This window comes from Sander vitreus, unplaced genomic scaffold (assembly GCF_031162955.1).
Source record: "Sander vitreus isolate 19-12246 unplaced genomic scaffold, sanVit1 ctg248_0, whole genome shotgun sequence".
Lineage (NCBI taxonomy): Eukaryota > Metazoa > Chordata > Actinopteri > Perciformes > Percidae > Sander > Sander vitreus.
In genome coordinates, this window is record NW_027595419.1 from 77,501 (window position 1) to 82,500 (window position 5,000).

At 63.3% G+C, this 5,000-nt stretch overlaps 1 protein-coding gene across 1 annotated transcript in view; it reads right to left on the minus strand.

The window, feature by feature from the left end:
• Positions 1 to 5,000, minus strand: part of dcst1 (DC-STAMP domain containing 1) — a 40,553-nt gene that overhangs the window by 9,507 nt on the left and 26,046 nt on the right. The gene's annotated exons all lie outside the window — the stretch shown is intronic.

The following is a 5,000-nucleotide window of genomic DNA, read 5'->3' on the forward strand; positions in this document are numbered from 1 at the left end:
CCTCGACTCTGCTCGCCTCGCCTCTGCTCGACTCTGCTCGCCTCGTACTCGCCTCTGCTCGCCTCTGCTCGCCTCGTCTCTGCTCGCCTCGCCTCGTCTCTGCTCGCCTCGTCTCTGCTCGCCTCGTCTCTGCTCGCCTCTGCTCGCCTCGTCTCTGCTCGCCTCGTCTCTGCTCGCCTCGCCTCTCTGCTCGCCTCGCTCTCTGCTCGCCTCGCCTCTGCTCGCCTCGCCTCTGCTCGCCTCGTCTCTGCTCGCCTCGCCTCTGCTCGCCTCGTCTCTGCTCGCCTCGTCTCTACTCGCCTCGACTCTCTGCTCGCCTCGACTCTGCTCGCCTCGTCTCTGCTCGCCTCGTCTCTGCTCGCCTCGCTCTCTGCCTCGTCTCTGCTCGCCTCGACTCTGCTCGCCTCGTCTCTGCTCGCCTCGTGCTCTGCTCGCCTCGCCTCTGCTCGCTCGCCTCTGCTCGCCTCGTCTCTGCTCGCCTCGGCTCTGCTCGCCTCGCCTCTGCTCGCCTCTGCTCGCCTCGCCTCTGCTCGCCTCGCCTCTGCTCGCCTCGCCTCTGCTGCCTCGCCTCTGCTCGCCTCTGCTCGCCTCGTCTCTGCTCGCCTCGACTCTGCTGCCTCTGCTCGCCTCGCCTCTACTCGCCTCGCCTCTACTCGCCTCGCTCTGCTCGCCTCGCCTCTGCTCGCCTCTGCTCTGCTCGCTCGCCTCTACTCGCCTCGCCTCTGCTCGCCTCGCCTCTGCTCTACTCAGCCTCGCACTCTGCTCGCCTCGACTCTGCTCGCCTCGCCTCTGCTATCGCACTCTGCTCGCCTCGCCTCTGCTCGCCTCGACTCTGCCTCGCCTCTACTGGCCTCGATCTCTGCTCGCCTCGCCTCTGCTCGGCTCTGCTCGACTGCTCTCTGCTCGCCTCTGCTCGCCTCGCCTCTGCTCGCCTCGTCTCTACTCGCCTCGCCTCTACTCGCCTCGCCTCTACTCGCCTCGACTCTGCCTCGCCTCGACTCTGCTCGCCTCTACTCTGCGCCTCGCCTCTACTCGCCTCGTCTCTGCTCGCCTCGCCTCGCCTCTGCTCGACTCGCCTCTACTCGCCTCGTCTCTGCTGGCCTCTACTCGCCTCGCCTCTGCTCGCCTCGCTCTCTGCTCGCCTCTGTCTCGCCTGGCCTCTGCTCGCCTCGTCTCTGCTCGCCTCGTGCTCTGCTCGCCTCTGCTCGCCTCGACTCTGCTCTCTGCCTCGCCTCTGCTCGCCTCGCCTCTGCTCGCCTCGACTCTGCTCGCCTCGCCTCTGCTCGCCTCGCCTCTGCTCTGCTGCCTCGCCTCTGCTCGCCTCTGCTGGGCTCTGCTCTGCTCTGCCTCGCCTCTACTCGCCTCGTCTCTGACTGGGCTCTACTCGCCTCGCCTCTACTCGCCTCGCCTCTGCTCGCCTCTGCCTCGACTCGACTCGCCTCTGCTGCGCCTCGCTCGCTCTGCTCGCCTCTGCTCGCCTCGACTCTGCTCGCCTCGGCTCTGCTCGCCTCGCCTCTGCTCGACTCTGCTCGCCTCGACTCTGCTCGCCTCGCCTCTGACTCGCCTCGTCTCTGCTCGCCTCGCCTCTGCTCGCCTCTGCTCTGCCTCGCCTCTGCTCGCCTCTGCTCGCCTCGCCTCTACTCGCCTCGCCTCTACTCGCCTCGCCTCTGCTCGCCTCTACTCGCCTCGCCTCTACTCGCCTCTACTCGCCTCAGCCTCTGCTCGCCTCGACTCTGCTCGCCTCGACTCTGCTCGCCTCGACTCGCCTCGCCTCTACTCGCCTCGACTCTACTCGCCTCGCCTCTACTCGCCTCGCCTCTACTCGCCTCTACTCGCCTCTGCTCGCCTCGCCTCTACTCGCCTCTGCTCGCCTCTACTCGCCTCGCCTCTGCTCGCCTCTACTCGCCTCGACTCTGCCTCGTCTCTGCTCGCCTCGACTCTGCCTCGCCTCTACTCGCCTCGCCTCTACTCGCCTCGACTCTGCTCGCCTCGACTCTCTGCCTCGCCTCTGCTCGCCTCGCCTCTACTCGCCTCGGCTCTGCTCGCCTCTGCTCGCCTCGTCTCTGCTCGCCTCGCCTCTGCTCGCCTCGCCTCTGCTCGCCTCGACTCTGCTCGCCTCGCCTCTACTCGCCTCTGCTCGCCTCGTCTCTACTCGCCTCGTCTCTGCTCGCCTCGATCTCTGCTCGCCTCGCCTCTGCTCGCCTCGACTCTGACTCGCCTCGCCTCTGCTCGCCTCGACTCTGCTCGCCTCGACTCTGCTCGCCTCGACTCTACTCGCCTCTGCTCGCCTCGCCTCTGCTCGCCTCTGCTCGCCTCGTCTCTACTCGCCTCGACTCTACTCGCCTCGACTCTGCTCGCCTCGTCTCTACTCGCCTCGACTCGCCTCTGCTCGTCTCGACTCTGCCTCGCCTCTACTCGCCTCGTCTCTGCTCGCCTCGGCCTCTGCTCGCCTCTGCTCGCCTCGACTCTACTCGCCTCGTCTCTACTCGCCTCGTCTCTGCTCGCCTCGACTCGCCTCTACTCTGCCTCGCCTCTACTCGCCTCGTCTCTGCTCGCCTCGACTCTACTCGCCTCGCCTCTGCTCGCCTCTGCTCGCCTCGACTCTCTGCCTCGCCTCTACTCGCCTCGACTCTGCTCGCCTCGTCTCTGCTCGCCTCGTCTCTGCTCGCCTCGTCTCTGCTCTCCTCGTCTCTGCTCGTCTCGACTCTACTCGCCTCGACTCTGCTCGCCTCGCCTCGACTCTGCTCGCCTCGCCTCTGCTCGCCTCGCCTCTGCTCGCCTCGTCTCTACTCGCCTCGGCTCTGCTCGCCTCGACTCTGCTCGCCTCGCCTCTGCTCGCCTCGTCTCTGCTCGCCTCGACTCTCTACTCGCCTCTACTCGCCTCGGCTCTGCTCGCCTCGCTCTCTGCTCGCCTCGACTCTGCTCGCCTCGCCTCTGCCTCGCCTCGTCTCTGCTCGCCTCGACTCTGCTCGCCTCGCCTCTACTCGCCTCGCCTCTACTCGCCTCGACTCTCTGCCTCGACTCTACTCGCCTCGTCTCTGCTCGCCTCTGCTCGCCTCGCCTCTGCTCGCCTCGACTCTACTCGCCTCGCCTCTGCTCGCCTCGCCTCTGCTCGCCTCGACTCTGCTCGCCTCGTCTCTGCTCGCCTCGACTCTACTCGCCTCGCCTCTGCTCGCCTCGTCTCGTCTCTGCTCGTCTCGTCTCTGCTCGTCTCGTCTCTGCTCGCCTCGCCTCGTCTCTGCTCGCCTCGCCTCGTCTCTGCTCGCCTCGTCTCTGCTCGCCTCGACTCTACTCGCCTCGTCTCTACTCGCCTCGACTCTGCTCGCCTCGTCTCTGCTCGCCTCGACTCTGCTCGCCTCGCTCTACTAGCCTCGTACTCGCCTCTGCTACTCGTCTCGTACTCGCCTCTGACTCGCCTCGACTCTACTCGCCTCGTCTCTACTCGCCTCGTCTCTACTCGCCTCTGCTCGCCTCTGCTCGCCTCGACTCTGCTCGCCTCGTCTCTACTCGCCTCGTCTCTGCTCGCCTCGTCTCTGCTCGTCTCTGCTCGCCTCGTCTCTGCTCGCCTCGTCTCTACTCGCCTCGTCTCTGCTCGCCTCGCTACTCGCCTCTGCTCGCCTCGTCTCTGCTCGCCTCGACTCTACTCGCCTCGTCTCTGCTCGCCTCGACTCTACTCGCCTCGTCTCTACTCGCCTCTTCTCTACTCGCCTCGTCTCTACTCGCCTCGTCTCTACTCGCCTCGTCTCGCCTCGTCTCTACTCGTCTCTACTCGCCTCGTCTCTACTCGCCTCGTCTCTACTCGCCTCGTCTCTACTCGTCTCTACTCGCCTCGTCTCTACTCGCCTCGTCTCTACTCGCCTCGTCTCTACTCGTCTCTACTCGCCTCGTCTCTACTCGTCTCGCCTCTACTCGCCTCGTCTCTACTCGCCTCTACTCTCCTCTACTCGCCTCGTCTCTACTGTACTCGTCTCTACTCTACTCTACTCGCCTCGCCTCTACTCGCCTCGTCTCTACTCGCCTCTACTCGCCTCGCCTCTACTCGCCTCTACTCGCCTCGTCTCTACTCGCCTCTACTCGCCTCGTCTCTACTCGCCTCTACTCGCCTCGTCTCTACTCTACTCGCCTCTACTCGCCTCGTCTCTACTCTACTCGCCTCGTCTCTACTCGCCTCTACTCGCCTCGTCTCTACTCTACTCGCCTCGTCTCTACTCGCCTCTACTCGCCTCGTCTCTACTCTCCTCTACTCGCCTCGTCTCGCCTCGTCTCTACTCGCCTCGTCTCTACTCGCCTCGTCTCTACTCGCCTCGTCTCTAATAGTCTCTACTCGCCTCGTCTCTACTCAACTCGTCTCTAATAGTCTCTACTCGCCTCGTCTCTACTCGCCTCGTCTCTAATCGCCTCTACTCGCCTCGTCTCTACTCGCCTCTACTCGCCTCGCCTCTTCTCGCCTCGTCTCTACTCGCCTCTACTCGCCTCGTCTCTACTCGCCTCGTCTCTAATCGCCTCTACTCGCCTCGTCTGTACTCGTCTCTACTCGCCTCTACTCGCCTCGTCTCTACTCACCTCGTCTCCAATCGCCTCTACTCTTTGAGCATCGTCCATACTAAATAAAGTACCTGTTAGCAGGTACCAGGGACGTTTTTTTCATAATGGAAAACCAAAAAAGGCGAGTAGAGGCAAGGCGAGCAGGTACCACGTGATGGAAAAGCGCCATAACTCCCAGAAGAAAAGAAATGAGGCGTCCTTGCCTTCACATCTGTACGTTTAGAACAGCTGGTGTCATGTTACTGTGGCTGTTAAGAGACATTTCAATGTACATGTCTCTATATTAAACAGGATGTAACTCTCTCTCTAACACAGCTCAGCCTGTCAGCTGTTTTAAAGCTCTTAAACTTAATCTGCTCTCAGATCAGATTTACTGCAGCTCACAGGGTTCAAACACAGAGGGAGAGAGGGACTGTGTGTGTGTGTGTGTTAATGAGATTAATGAGATTGCTTCC